A 21,296-nucleotide genomic window follows, 5' to 3' on the forward strand; every position below is an offset into this window, starting at 1 on the left:
AACAGACTTCTGTCGAACTCAAATACAGAACCTCAAACTTGAATTCAAATATTAATAAATGTAATTACCCAATTCAGTTTTCCATACTTTTCTTTAAGTTTAAATGAAAAAAGCTGCTAAGGTACATGTTATTTTTAAACTTGCCCATGACAATTTTTTTTATCTTGGTATATTTTTTTTAGGATTTTCTTCAGAAACAATAGTTCTTAACTTTCGCATAATTTCCTCATTTGTTATATCTGTCTTGAACAATGAATTGTTATTGTTTCCGATGTCCTTTCAATCAACTCAAAGAAGTGAAACGTTATTTACTCCCTCTTTTTCAATAGGTTTTGCACACTGGTAAAGAAATGTAGTCATTAATATTACAACTATGAAGTAATAATTCTAACTCAATGATATATGTACATTTAGAGAGTAACTGTGAATTCAATACTCTGATACCAGTGATGGAAACAAAGAGCAGCTTTTGAATTATATAATCAGAGATTATGAAAAATAAAAACATGTATAGAATGCTCTAAATTAGACCATTAAAGTTACGAACCACCTGAGGGTTACACAATTTAACTTGAAACATAATTCATTATAAAATATATCATTTGTGCTGCATAGGTGTAAGAGATAAAGCAGATATTAATAGTTATCCAACAATATTGATATCACAAGAAAATAGACTGGTTATTTCTTAAGGTGTTTCTAATTAAACGACTCCTGATTAAATAGATGTACGTTTTCGAATTTGTAGCACTGAAATCAGAAGTTCGATCCCCTCAGTGGACATAGCATTTATCCCAATGAGGCTTTTAAATGACACCATCAGCAGCAGAATAGATGACATGAGCAATGACACCTTGGCTCAAGTAGTTGCTGATCTGATTTCAAGCCCAGCAAAATTCAGCCTTCAACTCGAGACCACCGACGTTTCCAATCTAAGCCAGCTTGTTCTATTCGTGTGCTATGTGAAGAATGACGAGATAAAAAAGATTTTATTTTATTTTATAAGCTTCTTACAACAACAACTAAGGGAGCTAACGTGAATAAACTTGTGGATGACTTCTTCAGAGACAACGATCTTTCGCGGGATATGGTTTCTGCAGTTTGTTCGGACGGAGCTCCAGTCATGCTGGGATGAAACTGATTTTGGTGCACTGGTGAAAGCTGATGCACCACACATCATTGTAACACATTGTGTTCTGCACAGGCATGTGTTGGCAACAAAACCTTGCCTTCAAAACTGGCAGAAGTATTAAAAATTGTAGTGGAATGTGTGAACGTTGTGCAAAATAGTGCCCTGAAGCACTGCATCTTCAAAGAGCTGTGTAATGAAATGGGCTCTGAATTCGAGGTACTTCTGTACCATTCTAACGTTCGGTGGTTATTCTGGAGAAGGGTGCTGAATCGTGTTTTTGCCATGCGTGTGGAATTAGCCCTGTTTTTGCGAGAGCACCAACATTGTCATGCAGATTGCTTCCAAAAATCTGAGTTCATTCTCAATTTGGCATAAAGGGCCGATATCTTCAATGCTCTCAATCACTCAATCAACAGATGCAGGGCGGTAGAGTCAACATCATCGAAGCGGAAGAAAACCTGAAGGCTTTTCAAAAAAAGCTACTGTTATGGAAACGACGAACAGAAAATGATAGCTTCGCAAACTTTCCCCTGCTGGACGACTGTGCAAGTAAGATCGAAGATGTATCTGAAATCGGAGACATTTCTGTACCCGGAGAACTGAAGCAAACAATTGACATGCACTTAGATGAACGCGCAAAATCTCTCTACGAATACTTACCCACCAGAGAGCCATTTCCAGCATGGGTGAGACAGCCGTTCACGTTTAGTGTTGTGACAGCAGATGTCAATGATGAATACCTCGACGAAATCATTGAACTTTAGCAGAGCCAGCTAAAGAACAACAATGCTCTCAACGTTTTGGTGTCACCAAATCGTAGCGTACTTGCTTATTGCTAAGAAAGCCCTTGAAATGCTCATACCGTTTGTTACAACGTATCTTTGCGAGCAATCCTTTTCGAGGATGGTAGACACAAAAACGAAGAAAAGGAACATACTTTGTAGCGAAAATGATATGAGAGTGGCACTTGTTAAGGTGAAGCCACACATTTCTGAACTTGTCTCTGAAAGGCAACAGCAAAAGTCACATTGATTTGCAGTAAATATTCATTGAGTTATGTTTTTTTGTCTGAAATTCATGTTTTGTTCTTTGAACACAGCGATATTGTGTGTAACTGATGAATGGTTCATTTTGTGCACTAATAGAATATCTCCTTATGTTTTGAATTTGAAAAAATCATATTTTATTTTTCCAATTACAAAGGGTTCAGTGAATGCAAGTACGAAACTTCTGGAGTTCAGTACCTCCAACAAAGTTAAGAACCACTAGTCTAGAATAATCTGTGGTAATTTGTATCAGTCTCATATAGATAAAATACTGGTGTCTCAACAAAGTATCCCGTTTTACGAAAATTAGTCATGTTCCATTTCCTTACAGTGATCATAATACAGTTGAATGTACAGTTAGTTTTTCTCCTGCTCTGCGAGGGCCTGGTGTGTGGTTGTTTATTAATAAGTTAGTAGATCATGTGAACCATACTAGAAATATTGAATTACTGATTGAAAGAGGTAAATGCAGATAAACTTATAAAAATGACTTAGTTACTTTGTATGAACAGTTATTTAGTGATATTTGTTACCCATAAATATGCAAAACTAGAAGCTCAAACCGTAAGTATGATCTTGCATGACTAAAGTCAAAGTTACGTAGGGAGAACAATTACTTGTCGAAAGATGCTCAGCGTGATCCTAAGTAGGCTTATTACTTGGAGGAACAAATAAACGATATACAGCTTGCCAGTATAGAAGGAGCCCTAGTTCGGGCACCGGTTAAATGGTTTGAAGAGGGAGAAAGGAGTACACAGTAGTTTTTTCTGCAGAAAATAATAGAGTAAAAAATACATTCAGAAATTGTATGATGCAGTGGCGGCACCAAGGGGGGCTTGAGCTCCCCCCAATATTGTTACCTACATATATTCATAAAATATGGAAAACACAATCGTCATTGTTGCTTAACAATTAACATCAAAGAGACATAGATCTGTAGAACTCAGCGTCTTCATCAAAACGGAAGTATGTGTCATGCGTCCCATAGCAACGTACTGAATGCACTGAAACTCATGCGCTGTATTGCTGCTCCTTGTGTAATGCCATTCTGCCTTCAGTTTGACGAAGATTGGACAACCACATTGATTTCAAGTTACAACAGATAATCAGGGATTTTACTTGATAAACCAAAGGTTTCACAGGTATTTGCCCATTAATTTCATTTATCTTTTATTGAAAAGTAAAACATAACATGCATGTATAAGTGTATTGAATGTAGGAGAAAACTATGAAGCATTTAGCTGGTGTTGTGTCCTATGTGAGATCATTTTGCATTGTGTATCAGCCATCCAAAATTGTACTGATGATTGTGGCATACACTTAAAATTGTGACTTACAATCCAATTGATGCTATACTTTTGATTAGATAATAACCTTACATGTTAACTGACCAAATAATATTTCTAAACAATTCTAGAATGAATTTTGAAATTTTCATTGGACTATTTAAAAGTGCCTAATTTAATGTAATGTAGTAGTTAGTTATCACCATTAGGTTCCATCAAGGAACATAGGGCCACAATCGCTTGCGGATTTTTCAACAGGTATTTAAGTTAGTAGGTTGTTAGCCCACTGCACCGAGCCGTCCCTAATTTAGTAGTGTAAAACTAGAGGGAAGGCAGCTAGTCATCACCACCCACCGCCAACTTTTGGGCTACTCTTTTACCAACGAATAGTGGGATTGACCGTAACATTATAACGCCCCCACGGCTGGGAGGGCGAGCATGTTTGGCGCGACGCGGGCGTGAACCCGCAACCCTCCGATTACAAGTCGCACGCCTTACGCGCTTGGCCATGCCAAGCCCAGTGTAGTAGTTACATTATTTTAATTTACCATCTATACTTCATATTGATGGCATTTTTGGAAGCCCCTGCATAGTTTATCTCTCTCCACCCCAACGAAAATATTCTGGCGCCGCCACTGGTATGATGAAAATTATGTACCTTGTACAGCTATAACATATATTTTAAACTGTGTATATTATTATTACTGGACTTTATGTTTCCATTCGTGTCTAAATTAACTAAAAAGTTGTCTTCCGTCAATCGAAAACTTTGCAAAACTCCCATTTCATCGGAGGAACTATTAAATGCATTGAAAGGAATGAAGAGTGGTAAATCTCCCGGTCTCGATGGCTTCACCACAGAATTTTTTCAGATTTTTATGCCTCTTATTGTGGACAATTATGTTAAGTAGTTAAATCAGATGTACTCACAAAACCAGCTGCTACCAATTATGAGAAAAGGGTTAATAGTTTTGCTCTCTGAGGGAGGCGACAATACTATATTAGATAACTGCAAGCATTTCGTAGAGTTGATCATTCATACATGTTTGCAGTTCTTTCTAGAATGGGATTCGGTACCAATTATTGCAACTGGATAAGATTATGTTTTACCAACATCTCTGGTCTCGTTAAATGCAATGGATATCTGACAAAGGAATTTAATATTTCTAGAGGGATAAGACAGGGGTGCCCTTTATCTGCATAAATGTATGTTCTCTGTGCAGAACCTTTCAGAGAAGCCTTGGTACATAACCCACAAATTCGAGGTATTTCTCTCAAATACAATAATATCTGTTCAATTTCACTGGTATACATGCATGCTGATGATACTCAGATAATAGTGTCTGATGCTGACTCTCTTATTGCCATACAAGAAACGTGTAATGATTATGAACGGGCATCTGGTAGCAAAATATACTGGGAAAAAAGTAAAGGTACGTGGTTGGGCTCATTAGCTGATAACCAGGAATTAAAAATGGATAAATTGGCTATTGGAAATAGCCCTTTAAAAATGTTGGGTATCCAGTCCCATACAAATGCGGCAGAAATACATGATCTGAATTGGGAAGTATTGTGTCAGAGAATAACACGCATATTGGTTGCTTGGAGATATCGGAGTCTGTCATTGAAAGTCAAAGTTATGGTTGTGAACTCGTTAGCTTCCAGTACTATTTGGTATTATCTGATGGTCTTGCCGATGGAAAGCAGGATTTATCTGACAATTAAACATGATATTTTACGGTTTATATGGGATGGTGGAGTACATAAAGTGCGTAACGAAATTTTAATATCTTCGAAAGACAAAGATGGTCTCAATTTAACAGACGTCAAGAGGGAAAAGGCGGCGTATTGGTTAAAATGGTTCTTCAGATTATAACACATTTCCATCTATGTTTATCCTCTTTGCCCATCTTTAAGACAAGTATGGTGATTTAAATCTTGGGCACGATGTATGGTATTGTGACATTCTCCCACGACAAATGATGAATGTTCCTACATTTTATTATGAAGTATTAGAGTTTTGTAAAACGCTCGTTAGGAGTCGTCGAATCTTCCCAAATAACACAGATTGTTTTCCGGCAACCACTGTTTCTCAATGTTTTTGTTCTCACTATGGGATTAAGTACATTCTAAAATATACATTTTATTAGCGCTGGACTAATTCGCTTAAGGGACTTCACTTACGAATTTGTCCCTCCTTGGCTTCCCTTAAAAACTTATCGAGTTATGTCAGGATGTATCTGAAAGTGTGATACCTGTTCAAGTCAGACAGTATTACAAAAAGTTATATGATGCTATTCCAGAAAAATGGAAAGACTTGGTTGAAAGAGAAATTCCACCAGTTACAGGTACGACACAATTTATTTTTGAGATGTGTGATTCAGATGGTGAAAATGTTATCCACTTAAATTATCTTCCTGTTAAAAAACTGATTAAGTTAACATACTTAATCAATGATTTCGTCGAGGTATTCATCATTGATATCTGCTGTTGCAACACTAAACGTGAACGGCTGTCTCACCCATGCTGGAAATGACTCTCTGGTGGGTAAGTATCCATCGAGAGACTTTGTGCATTCATCTAAGTGCATGGCAATTGTTTGCTTCAGTTCCCCGGGCACAGAAATGTCTCTGATTTCAGACACATCTTCGATCTTACTTACACAATCGTCCAGCAGAAGAAGTTTGCAAAGTTATCATTCTCTGTTTGTCGTTTCCATAACAGTAGCTTTTTTGAAAAGCCTTCAGGTTTTCTTCCGCTTTGATGATGTTGACTCTACCACCCTGCATCTGTTGATTGAGAGCATTGAAGACATTGGCCATGTACGCCAAAATGAGAATGAACTCAGATTTTTGAAGCAATCTGCATGACAATGTCGGTGCTCTCGCAAAAACAGGGCTAATTCCACACGCATGGCAAAAACACTATTTAGCATCCTTCCCCAGGATAACCACCGAACGTTCAAATGGTAGAGAAGTACCTCGAATTCAGAGCCCATTTCATTACACAGCTTTTTGAAGATGCAGTGCTTCAGGGCACTATTTTGCACAACGTTCACACATTCCACTACAATTGTTAATACTTCTGCCAGTTTTGAAGGCAAGGTTTTGTTGTCAATGCATGCTTGTGCAGAACACAATGTGTTACAATGATGTGTGGTGCATCAGCTTTCACCAGTGCACCAAAAGTATAGTTTCATCGCAGCATGACTGAAGCTCTGTCCGAACAAACTGCAGAAACCATATCCCACGAAAGATCGTTGTCTCTGAAGAAGTTATCCACAAGTTTATGCACGTTAGCTCCCTTAGTTGTTGTTGTAAGAAGCTTATAAAATAAAAAAATCTTCTTTTATCTCGTCGTTCTTCACATCGCGCACGAATACAAGCTGGCTTAGATTGGTCTCGTCGAGTTGAAGGCTGAATTTTGCTGGGCTTGAAATTAGATCTGCAACTACTTGAGCCAAGATGTCATTTCTCATATCATCTATTCTGCTGCTGATAATGTCATTTGAAAGAGGAATTTGGGATAACTTATTTTCAGCAGCTTTTCCCAGTATGATATTCGCTATCTTCAACGCAGCTGGTTTTGGGAGTGCTTCACCAATAGTGTATGGTTTGCCCTACTTTGCGATCAAGTACGCAACTTCGACGATGCTGTGAGGATCGGTTTGTCGATGGGTACAAAGCCGAGAACAGGCAAAGTAGCCTTTTCATCGAATCTGGCTCTCTTTATCTTGAATTCAGCAAGCGTTGTGTTCTTGTATTTCTTATCTCCATGCAGCTTTAGGGAGTGTTCTCTTAGTTTTGCCGGCGCTAGACTAGAATTGCTCAACTTGGCATTGCAAATCATGCATTAAGGACGCTGACTCCCATCATGTTCCGTTATACACGTGAATCCATATTGTATGTTTTTGCTCGACATAGTTAGTATGAAGGGATTGAAAGATTATGAAAAAAAATCACAAATGACGCACGATTACTACAGTCACAAGTCGACTGCTATGTGCACGAAGATCCTTGAAGCACAGATATTAAGGCCAAGTCATATGACGTGATCAGCCGCAGCCAATGATGGCCAAGTGGAGCATGACGTCACGAATCATACGAGTCGGGTGAACAGAACAGACACACGCACAGTGTGTGTCTTTTAACCTCCGCCGAACTCCTGAGACTGACTCACCGAACCCCTTGGGTTCGATTGAACCCAGATTAAGAACCACTGTTCTAGACCAAGTGAATTCGCGGTTAGTTGGAAAACTATATCGGTATAGATCTACTATATCAAATGAATTTAAAACTTCATGTAATATTGTTCGGGGTTTGTCATTAATGTGATGAAATGGGTATTTACCTAACCTTTCGTTTAAAACACAATTGAAGTCACCCATTATAATAAAAAATCAGAAGGTATATCAAATTTTAAGTTATTGAAAAATGAACAGCGTTCTGCAGAAGAATATGGTGCGTAAATATTAACAACTGTAAAATGTTTTGCACTGTAAGTAAATGATAAAACTATCTTACGACCTACTCCACTAATATGACAATTAATATCACTAATATCTGGACCCCTGCCAATAAAAAATCGCAACATCTTTTCTATGTAATTCAGAATCGTAAGTGATAACATCCCCTTCCCTCTGTAATTTAACTTTATCAACAAAAGCATCATACCAAAATGTTTCCTGTAAGCAAGTAATAACATATTTTCTCTTTTTAAGTAAAGTTAAAAATTTTTCTAGCTTAAACATATTAGATAACCCGTAAACATTAAGAGTGTATAATTTTAACTGGAGAACTTCGTTCTGTTAGTAATATCTTTCTGATTATGTTTCCTGCTATTCTTCTTGAGACGAACTTGTTTTACTTTTGTATTTTCTTGTGGTTTATTTTCATCAATCGATAGCCTTTTCGTGTTGCATTCGCGTAGCCCATAACATTATCTTCTTTTCTATTTTTGGAAGAAATTATAATTTCTGATTCTGTAACATTCTCCAACAGTTCTTCTTGTCTCGTGTTCTCAACAAATGATTATACGTTAGGAACTTGAGTAATTAAAACAGGCGATTCCACTTCTATTTCGGACGCAACGGGGGTGTCGGTGAATTCAGGAGGCTTTTCTTTTTCGATATTAGTAAGTTGATTATTAGCATTTATGCAATCTCGCGCAAAATATCCGATCTCTCCACTTTTCCGACATTTACGTTTAGGACAGCGGCTGTAAAAATGATCATCAGCCTTACATCTATTACAGACTTTTATCTGATGATTGTGTTTTATTTGATAGAATGCACCCCTTCCGACTGGATCTATAAGGCGTATAGATGATACACCTGTTGGTAACTAAACGCGTACATGTCTTATTCCTGTATAGATACCATTAATACGTTTCCACACACCCTTTAGAGTCGTTCGATTAATTTGCCCTTAATATGATTGTTTGTAGAGTGCAACCTAGTTCGATTAATTTGCCTCTTTAAACGAATATGATTGACACATTATACACGTTAGCATGTATTCTTGTATGCCTACTTCAAAGAATGAAACCGTTACAACTTTGTTAGCGACACCAAGTACTTCAAAAACCTGACCGTTAATAACACCATCATCCATAGCTGAATTAGCATCACTCTGCAAAACAAAGGTAACTTCTAATCCTCCAGATCTTGGAATGATTGCCGATATTGATGCATCACCATATTCTGCACATATTTGCCGAAATATATCCCCGTAGTCGATATTATCTAGACACAAAAAAACAGAACGCTTCATACACGATTTTCATGTCACACAATTCATCACCCCTCATTATGTCACTTTCCACCCTACAAGGGAAGACATAATGGTCCGCGCAAAAACAAATCTTAATATTAATTTTAACAGCAAATAATGATGTAGCTTATCTAACTTAAAATAATAACTATAAGAATAGAATTTGAAACAAGCCTCAAAGGAAAGGAAACTAAATTCTAAAAACTTCAGAAGTGTAAACACGGAGTTCATACAAAACATGTCCTCACTGAGTAGCTTATCCACCTGGCCATGCCGAGCCGTCAGAAAGTGAGGATACTGTTATGATAAAAGGAACGATAAAGGTAAAAGAAATAAGAGAGTTATACACTGTCATTGTTTGAATTAAAAGTAAAGAGAGATAGTTCAGTTTTTCAAGTGGATTCTAAAGCAGTTTATTGACAAGAAAGAGAGAACTCTATAATATAGTATTTAAAATACAACTATGACATACATAATGTAAATTCTTTCTGTAAATAAAAGGGCCCGGCATGGCCTAGCGCGTTAAGGCGTGCACTTCGTAATCTGAGGGTCGCGGGTTCGCGCCCGAGTCGCGCCAAACATGCTCGCCCTCCCAGCCGTGGGGGCGTTATAATGTGACGGTCAATCCCACTATTCGTTGGTAAAAGAGTAGCCCAAGAGTTGGCGGTGGGTGGTGATGACTAGCTGCCTTCCCTCTGGTCTTACACTGCTAAATTAGGGACGGCTAGCACAGATAGCCCTCGAGTATCTTTGTGCGAAATTCCAAAACAAACTGTAAGTAAATGTAACTTATTTTAAACATATACTATTTTAAAATAAGCGAAGTGCGTACTGTTCATTTATTGCCAAATTTATCACCACGAAGTTAGATACTTTGTCCAACACACCCATATATTTCACTTGCATTACTGTATACTTCTAGAGAAAAAATGCTTGACAAGCATAAATTAATTTAATCACTATAAAAAAAATTAAACAGGTAACACTGACATTTAATTTATGCGATAATCGCCAATAAATATATCATCTAATCGTGTTCAAATCAAAGTTTTGTTTAATTGGCTAAAGGATTGTCAGTAAATATCCTATATTAGACGGTTTGAGATAAAATCTCACCTTTAATTCCTGAAGTAGTAGAAGACATGATCTAAGACATACCAATACCATAAATACCCCATAAAAGGTTGTAAGGTTTCTTAAGTATTGTAAAAACGTATCTCCTACGGGGCATCTATGGTTGCAGCTCTCATACTCAGGATAACTGACAAAAGAAAGCAGATTCAAGGATGTCAGATTTATAATCTGTTCGTAGCAAGATGAATAATTTATTATTTTCGTATACGTACCGACAATATAAATACTCATCTTTACAAACATCTGTAGGACCAAAAGCTGCAATTACCTTAGTGTAAGTATACAGTAAATTAATGATTGCGAATTATGCAAATTAATACAAGAGGTATGCCTCATTCATTATTTATTCCACAACAGATTTAAGAATATTACTATAAAATTACGGATTCAATTCAGTAAAGAGAGACAACATAATCTTTGTTGCTTTAATTACACAATCAAATACTGTTTACATGAACTACTCAAGCTAATTTTAAAAAATAAAACTCATGACTTACCCAAACTCGTTAATGTTGCAAATATTATAACAAATAATAACAACAATTTATATGATAAACATCAAACACAGATTGCTCTTAATAAAAAACTTGTTAGAAGATCTTCTGAAAAGCGAAACCAGTTTCATAAGAGATTACTCTATAAACCATTTAATACACCGTTTGTATTTGAGATCGATTAGTTAATTTTTTTGTTTCTGAGGCTTTACACTTAGTAACGTGACGTGCCTACAATATCAGATGGATAATTGTTGTTAGAAGTTAGACAATAGTTGTATTTTTATATTTAAATAGCAATAACAACAATATATAGATCTGTACTGAACTTGCGAAAATTTCTTACAATTTACAACTTCCATAAAAAGCTCGAAAATTCAACTCAAAACGTAACTATTACGAAAGAAGAATTGAAAGATAAATATAGTTAAAGCCGACCAAAAATATATTAAATAAAGGATCGAACAATCGCCGACATTCTAAATATTATACACGTAGTTCTTAGAATTCTAAGCATGCGCCTTTGTTGAAAACTGTATGATCCAACGAAAGTCCCGAACTCGAAACGTTATCGTTTTTTATAATAAAAATTTAGCAATTGCTCAACCTTTTATTTAATTTTCAAAGTGTAGTTGAAAACATAAACATAACTTTTAAAATGTAGCAAACTTGTGTAAAAGCATTCGTGAGAATAAATTTCCTAAACAGAGTAATGACTGACCTCCAATCACACTAATAGTTTTGATTGTTTGATGTTGAGCACAAAGCTACACAATGGGTCATCTGTGCTCTGCCCACCACATTTACGAAATCTGGTTTTTTGTAGCGTTCATGATGACGATAAACTCACTTGAAGTACAAAGTGTTAGAGTTAACCTGAAAATGAGCTAAGAAAGTCAAAACGTTCAGTGGCAGCGCCAGAATATTTTCGTTGGGGGGGGGGCTGAGGTAAACTGTGGAGGGGCTTCCCAAAATATCATCAATATGAAGTATAGATGGTAAATTATAATAATGTAAATACCAAGGTACATTTCAGAAAGGTGTGCTATTTTGAACTGCGTTTTCAATGCAGTTTTCATTGGAAACTCATACTCTGATTAATAATTCATTATTACAAATTAGAAATAATCTGTTTATGAAAATATGCGTATATGTAAAAGAGGAAGCTCACCAAAATTCCACCCAAGGTAATACATAATAATAAAGAAAATCAATATTAGCTTAGATTGAACATTTAATATGCCATTAAGAGTAAAGCTACAAATCAAAAGAAATATAACATAAAGACATAGTTTACATAGCAGAAACGAATTATCCCATGTGCAGTTAACACACTCTGAGGAAAAGTAAGGTCACTATCAAGCTAACTCTCTTTCATCATGTTGTGTTTATAGTCAATATTACTTCAAAACAATGCGCCTGTTCTGTTGTAACTTCAAATCAACGTGATTGTCTAATCTTCGTCAAAGCTCAAGATAGAATGGCATTACACAGGGAGCAGCAATACAGCGCATGAGTTTCAGTGCTTTCAGTACGTTGCTATGGGACGCATGACACATACTTCCGTCTTAATGAAGTCGTTGAGTTCTACAGATCTATGTCTCTTTGATGTTAATTGTTAAGCAACAATGACGATTGTGTTTTCCATATTTTATAAATATATGTAGGTAACAATATTGGGGGGCTGAGGGGGGCTTGGCTCATTTGGGGGGGCCTAAAGCCCTCCCTTGGCGGCGCCACAGAAAACGTTGTTCTGTACTTTATTTTAATTAAAGTTTTAATACCCATACCAGATGTATTGAGAATACATTTGTAGCGTTGAAAGTCTGCAGACATCCTGCTATGCCGCTAAGGGGCCCAACATTTTTAACAAGTAAAATAAAACCTGTAAAAAAATAACGTGTCGGTATATATGCTAATATTTTATCACTTTTTCCATGAGCACAGAAAGTTTCAAACTCAAATTTGGATATAATCAAGATATGTTACCCATAAATTACACTACATTTAGTATTTAAGTCCGCACTTACAATAAAAAATGTATTCAAACCCAGAGATACTCTATCCATCTTAGTGCGCTCGTCAGTCGTATGCAGATACATTTGTGGCAGCTGTAAAGTTACCTAAATTGTTAAAACTTGCACGTCAGATGAACAGCTACACATAACAGTGAATTTTTATATTTACTGATATTATTTTTTTTGTGTGTTTCATTAAGATGATAGGTTCAAAGTAAAACAAAATAGCCTAGCAAAATAATAATAATTTATACTGTACCTTTAACAGTTAAGAGGCTGTGTATTATTTATCTACATCACTTTTAAACACTTGTCCTGGAAATCTTGAAAGACTGTAAACATATTATTGCTTTTCTTTAATGTCTGGCTTATCTTTTGTTACTATAAGATACAATGTCTGAAAAAGAAGTGTACATATGTGACTAAATAATTCTCATAATAATAAAAATACATAAATATTAAACAATTTAACCGATACTGTGAAATAACCATAGCATTACAGAGATAACATACCTTATGTACAAAATACACAAACTGTCTACTTCATATACCATTACTGAATTCCCTGTCTCTTGATAGCCATGATATAAGTATGCACAGACTTCTGGGAAGCCCACACAAATAATTTCTAAATTGCTCCAGAATTTCACTGCAAAAATAATTAACCCAATAATCTATAGTAAGAACTCTGAACTTACAGCAAATTTGAACAAACAGTAGTCAAAATATGGTAGGAGAAACTTATTTGTGACAAAATATAAAAGAAACGTACTTTACAAGCTTTGTCCTCAAAACCTTCCAATGATGAACAAATTCAAGTGTATATAAAAATCTGAATGTAGTAAATAATGTAACATAGTTTATCATTTTTCAGCAAGCTATATCGAAGACGGTAAAGTATCAGACATAAAAATTTATAAAACTCAAACATTTCAGAAAAAATTAAGTTCGAGGAAAAACAGATGTAGTCGGTTTATAAAAACAAAAAAAAAATGGTGGGATAATGCAAAGATTGTAACAATATTATACAAGTTTTTCAGACCATATGCAATCATAGCAAAGCTATTGTTATTATTTAAAGTTATGGGTTCATTTATAAAATTTTGAACATGATAAATTTCAATACCTAATATATTACACTATTCAATATAGTTTGCTGAATATGAAATATATACTTTTGTAAAGTTCTAGAATTAAATGCTTGTTGTTATAAACACACTGATCAAATATTCATTTTTGCTGCCATTGTTCTACATTCAATACATCTATATGTATGAATATTATACAAAGCCTTCTTTTATCTTCATTACAGCTTTATCCTGTGGTTGCTGGAAGACATTTTGGGTGAAGCATACAACTGTATTTTAAAGTAAAAATATAGCTTTTAAGAATCTCAGTATTGTGAAACAATGATAATGTTCATGAGCAACATTAAGTGTGTGTTTTTCTTATAGCAAGGCCACATCGGGCTATTTTCTAAGCTCACCGCAGGGAATCAAACCCCTGATTTTAGCGTTGTAAATCCGTGGACATGCCGCTGTACTAGCGGGGTAAGCAACATTAAAGTAGAAGCATTGTTGTATCAGATTCTGTAATCTTATTACTAATTCGATGGCTTTATAAATTTTAGAACCTAAAAATTTACAATACAGAAAAGGGGATAGATTCAAATAAGGAGAAAGTTGAAATTCTATTTAATATTACTCTTTGGCTGTAATACTTGTTGGCAACACTTACCCTGAGAGGATTTTCATTGCTACAAATCTGTTAATTTTATGTATGTCTGTTGCTTAGTTCTAATATAAATAGTTTGTAATAAAATATTTTTGAAATTGCTGGTGTTAAAATAATGTAAAATTCACCTAAATACAGAATTAATTTTATAATTTCCAAATGTCTAAAGCAACAGTTATAAGTACAGTTTGAGAGTAACATTATTTTCTTTTTGCCATGGCCTGGCATGGACAGGTGGGTTAAGGCATTCGACTCGTAATCTAAGGGTCACGGGTTTGAACCCTGGTCACACCAAACATGCTCGCCCTTTCAGCCGTGGGGGCGTTATAATATGACGCTCAATCCCACTATTCGTTGTTAAAAGATTATCCCTAACCCAAGAGTTGGCAATGGGGTGATGACTAGCTGCCTTCCCTTTAGCCTTACACTGCTAAATTAGGGACAGCTAGTGCAGATAGCCCTTCTGTAGCTTTGCAGGAAATTCAAAACAAACAGACTTTTTGCCTTTAAACTCCCTTGCTTTCTCATATTGATTATACATTTTTGACTTTTAGTTATTCAATCAGAAATAATTCTTGTTTACACATCTTCAAATAATCTATGATAATTTATTTCAACAAAGTGGGCTGGCAGGTCATTTGGCATGTGATTGTATTTATGCTAATAAGCATATGTAAAAAACCTGGCTTTTATGTCAGATTATATTGATTAATAGCTATGTAATGTAGTTGGTTTTATTTCATTATATATTATAAGTTTACCACAAAATAATCAGGTCAAGGTTAAACAATACTCAACGCTTCACACAAATGAAGAAATACTTTATTTTTTATTAATATTGAAGTAAAAATGAAGAAATAAACAGCAACAGCATAAAATAAAAATAACAAATATAACAGCAACTATTCAAATAAATAAAAGGAAAATATGGATATATTCCCCTATAAATGAATTAGGAAGTACATAAAATTAAAACTGTACACATACTGATCATGAGAATTAGAAACTTTATATGTCAGACCCCAATAAGGTTTTTATTCAATATCAAAACTCGTTATTTTGGCTGGATGATGAGAGCAAAGTTTCTATGAAACACTATCTACACATGTAATACAATAATTTAAATTTTGTAGGCCACTGATATATTGTAAGTTAAACATTGATATAAAAAAGGTAAACTGCAAATGTTTTGTCTTCTCCATTTATCTCTTAAAAAAACTAAATTACATTTTAGGTCTATCTTTTACAGACCTCTGATTTTGAGCCACAATAGATGAAATGGGAATGTGAAAAATAAAATAAAAAAAACATCCACAGTTAACTTGTTTTCCTGATAACCAAAGTTTCAAAATTTAAAGTTCAGATAGAAATATTCTGAAAACAATTTCTATATTTATTTTGTGTTTGCCATTTGTATGTTATGACTTATGATACATAGAAACAAATGTTGTCTCCATTACAAATGTATATATATATATATAATAAGGTATTTATTTGTTGTTTTTCGAAAGCTAGACTATCACTTTAATACTGGTTTTCAACCAACAAATACACTGCTGGCTAAAATCTTAAGGCCAGTGAACATAAAGAAAAAATATGTATTTTGCGTTGTCAGACTCAACCACTTATTTGAGCTTCAAAAGATGAAAATAAAAAAAGGAAAAATTAAATGAAAATTAGCATTTAATAGGGGAAAATGTGAACACTATCAAATTAGCTAAAATACTAACTAATCAAAAGTTTAAGACCATACTAAAAAGAAGTCCTAAACAGGGTAGGAAACGCCCAACAAGAGGTCTCAGTGGTGAGTGGCACGGCCGTCACTGCAGAAGGCTGGCTGGAATGTTATTCCAAGTGGTGACAATGGCTTCACGAAGATCACGCACTGTTTGGAATTGACGTCCATTTATATAGACTTCCCTTGCCATCTACCCCGAAACATTTTCAATGGGGTTCAGTTCGGGTGAACACGCTATATGGTCCAAAATAATCACGTTATTCGCCAAGAAAAAGTCCTTTGTTCTGCGGGTATTGTGGATTGCAGCGTTGTCCTGCTGAAAGATCCAGTCATTTCCACACAAGCTAAGGCCTTCAGTCAATAAGTATGCTCTCTCCATCATACCAATGTAGCCAGCTGCTGTTTGACACCCCTGTATAACCTGAAGTTCCATTGTTCCATGGAAGGAGAAACCATCCAAGATCTTGATGGAACCTCCTCCACTGTGTCGTGTGGAAAATGTCTCCGATGGAATATCCTTATCGTGCCAGTAACGTTGGAAGCCATCTGGACCATCTAGGTTAATTTTTTTTTTCTCATCAGAGAACTAAACCTTCGTCCACTTCTCTGTGTCCCATGTTTAGTGCTTCTCAGCAAAGTTTAACCGAACTGTTTCATGGTGTGGAAGGAGGCGTGGCCTTTGAAGACGTTTACGGTTTTTAAAGCCTTTCTCTCGTAGATGCCATCTTATTGTTCTTCAGCTGCATTCTGCGTCCGTAAGAGCCTTAATCTGGTTCGACGATCGGCTGGTGTCTTGCCGGACAACCTGTCAAATCCTCTTGCTCAACGCTGACGAAATTTTCTTGGGCCGACAACTTGAAATTCTCGTTTCGTTTCCCTTAGGGTCTTTTAAGAAATTTGGAACAGTAATTTTACTACCCCCAATCTCACCAGCGATGACACGTTGAGAGAGACCTTGCTTTTGCAGCTCGACAATTCTGCCACGTTCAAACTCTGTCAATTTTTTAGCCTTTGCTATATTTTTACCTAATGTAACACAGGAGATGTCAGTGGGAGATGTTGACAACACTAATGCTTGAACACAAATGACTAAATTTCATTACGTGTTTACCGATTAACGTTTCGTTTCAGTATGGTCTTAAACTTTTGACCAGCTAGTATTTAGGCTAATTTCATAGTGTTCACATTTTCCCTATTAAATGCTAAAAAGGTTTTTATTTTTATTTTCCATTTTCTTATTTTCGTCTTTCGAAGCTCTACTCAAATAAGTAGTTGAGTCTAACAATACAAGGTGCATATTTTTTCTTTATGTTCATTAGCCTTAAGATTTTGACCAGCAGTGTACCAACACAACCCTGTTTTCATAAAACTACAAGAGTAATGTGTTGTCAATGAATCTATGCTAAAAGGAAACTTTGTTACAAATAAACTAAAGTATTCAGATCATGTGATGACGAGAAAACCCACTTGCACAGAAAAATATATATGTAAAAACGGCTGGTTTGGGTTGAGAAAATGTTTATGTAGAGGTATTAATAAATATAATCAAACATCTAAGCTCGCCCTCTACATTCTTACACTCATTTGCACAACCCCCTTCAAACATATGGTTAGCTATCGGTCAGTTACTTCATTCTTTCTTTGTGAACCTGACGATGACCGGAGAAGGTTTCCAAACCAAACCAAACGGCTGGTTTGGGTAAGATCATGTTCACAAAGGCATATGTCTCAAAACTTACATAATATTACATCACTATCTATTTGAAGATTAATGTGTTGTCATGTTATAAATTAATATATGCTAAAAGGAAACATTCTTACAAACAAGCTAAAATATTTGGAACTACACATGTATACAAAGGCATATGTCTCAAAACATATTTAGTTTAACATTACCATCCATTTGAAGTAAAATAAAGTAAAACACTGAACATCTGGAATTCATTATATTAATGAAAACATGGATCAGTTCGTGTTATTTAAAATGGAGAGGCTTTTTAAAAAGTAACGTGTTCATAATCAGTAGCTCTGGAGTTGAGAACTTTAAAGACTCCTAGAGGTATGAGGTGTGTGTTTGTTCTAAACGTGAAGCTGGATACAGTTGTGAATCAGGTAGATTAATTAGTTTATGTCTGCTTCTTGCTGAAATTCCCATGTGCTTGTGTGCCACTTGTCTATATATGTGGATTGGCTGCTATATACCATTGGTTGGAGGAAATATGCCATTATCATAAAATAAAAAGCCACAGAATAATGCATCATATATCGTGTTTTGCTTATTAACTTGTTCTTTTTATTATTGCTGAAATTTAACATTACTTGTATGCATGAACACTGTAGTTTTATTTTGTATGGAAACAGTTTTAATTCTATCTTATCTGAACATAAATGAACGGAAAGTGTTCAATGCCATAATAAATAATTTAGCATTACAAATGAATCATTGAATTTTTTGTGTGCATGTTTCTATATTTAAATTAAATACGTAATTCAGCTTTTATACAAAATTTAATAGTAGTTAATAATAACTTGGTGACCTTTCAGTTAAAAACACCAGATTTTATAGGTTTAGTAAATAAAGTTTGTTTGATTTTTATGGCTGAAATGGGCCTTAACTAAGATAAATGTTCATTTTGTGAAAGAAAGTTGTTCCTTAGTCATTGTGTACACAGCTACATAAACGGTTATCTGTGCTTTGCCCATTCCATGTATTAAAGCCCAGTTTCTAGCATTATAAGTCCACAGATATATCACTATGGGGCACGAATGAAAGCAAGTAATTTTTGCTTCTTTTAGGGCTGTAACAGGGTAAACATTTGTGTTCTGAATTAGTGTGTAAACATTTATTTACTTTAGCTTAATGAATGTGGCATATGATTTGATAATTAGACAGTGTTTTTGTTTTTTATTATAATCTTTGGAAAAATCTTTGTCTATAAATGAAAATTTAAAAGTATCATAAGATAACAATACAAATGTGTTTTATTAGAAGACAGAAATTGTTAACAAACTGAAGTATTTAGTAATGATCAGTTGGTCTTCATCACTTGTCTCAAGATTAACTGCACTGACTTTACACACATACAATATGGATCTAAAGAGTACCTTTATAAAATTTAAATGTTCACAGTATGTATCTCAAGATTACCTGTATTGATTTTAAACACATACAGTGTGGGTCTAAAGATTACTTTTATAAATGTAAACCCTAACAGTGTCTATCTCAAGATTAAATGTATTGCTACTGGTGCTTAAGAAGAATCAATTCTGACAATTCTCAAATCAGAGACAAAATAGAATTTAATTACAGAAGGTTATCACATCCAGGTTTCAATAAATGATGAACACATTTTTCAGTTTCCTCACATATTTTTACAACACTTGAAGATACCTTTTCCAAGATTTCTGTCCTTTATAAGTACAAAAGCTTTTTTTTTTATCAAACAATGTGTACACATAACACAAAATTTCTAGTTTTTTTTTTTCCTAACCATTCAAACTTTATATCCTGCAATATAGAACATTGATATCTCCTTGTAAATAAAAAGACAGTTTATTAAATTTGGTACTTCAGCATAATCATGCCCATTTATGACCGACTTTTAATAAAGTAGGTCATATTTTGTGATGACTGAAATATCTGAACATGCAATGACAGCTGGAGTATCAGCTACAACATCAAGTAGCACAGTAAGAATGTTTATGTTGTTGGGTCTCCTGCTATACTGTGATACAAAAGTAGCCTTTTGTATGCAGCCATGAACTATTGATCAGTGAGGTTGTCATCGAAGCCACCTTTAATGCAGATAGCTGAAAAGAATGGCTCAAGGTAGACATGACTCATTTTATCAGTCAATAAATACCTTATGTATGGATTTGAATCTCCCACAAGATCATGAAACAGACCATGAACACTTTCAATACATATGAAGAAACCAATTTTAACTGCTTTACTTAATTTATCATGCAAATACATGATGTAATTCTCAGTTTTCTTCAGTACTTCCATCCAGTTGTTGATGTTTGCTACACCCATTGGTGCTTTGCTTCCCTTTCCAAGAGGGTTTGAGTGCTTAAAATATCAAAGATGAAATTTTAAAAATGTTTTTTTTTGTAGTCCCCTTTGAACCCTTGAAATGTGAAGGTACATTACCATGTCACAGTACTATAGTGCATTAACAACACTTTAACCTGTGACCTGAGCAGCAAAATTCACCTTCATTGTATTATTTCCCATTGTAAATGAATATTTTTCAACTTACTGCTAAGCAAGAGACCTCCTGTTTCCTGTACTTTATGCAACTTCTCAAGGTATGATCACCGCATTACAACTTGATCATGCATATTGGAAAATGTACCACTTTCTGCAAATCATTTCTTTACCAGCTTAAGCATGTGGCATGGATAAACTATTACATGAACCAACAAATGAGGAAAGCATGGCTTCAAACTTTAACTCATAAATCTGCACCCAGCACTTTCATCATCATAAAATGGACAGAAGGGCCATCACATGTAAGTAACCACACAATAACATCAACACTATGTAACCAATGAAGAGACTCAATCACAATGTTGGCCATCTCTTTACCAGTAAGCCCTCTTACCAAGAATTTTCCAAGGTATTTTCCAACAATCATTAACTGAAAACAGTTATGATAATAAAGCATTTTTTTGCAACTGAGCATCTTCATCATATTATCCATAGCCAACATCTACAAAACTGCAATACCTGTTATTAATAAACTCAATGTGTTGCCTTATGGCCATTTTATCCAGCATTAATACACAAATAGTTTTATTCCTTTTGGGTGGGCATGTCTAACTCTCTGTTTGGAGAACTACAAGGTTACCCATTTATTTTACTGTACCATGATGTTATTGACCTAAGGTGTGTAGGAGAAAACCAAATATTTTCTAACAAAATTATATGCTTTATATAA

This window comes from Tachypleus tridentatus, chromosome 7, assembly GCF_004210375.1.
Source record: "Tachypleus tridentatus isolate NWPU-2018 chromosome 7, ASM421037v1, whole genome shotgun sequence".
Taxonomy (NCBI): Eukaryota; Metazoa; Arthropoda; class Merostomata; order Xiphosura; family Limulidae; genus Tachypleus; species Tachypleus tridentatus.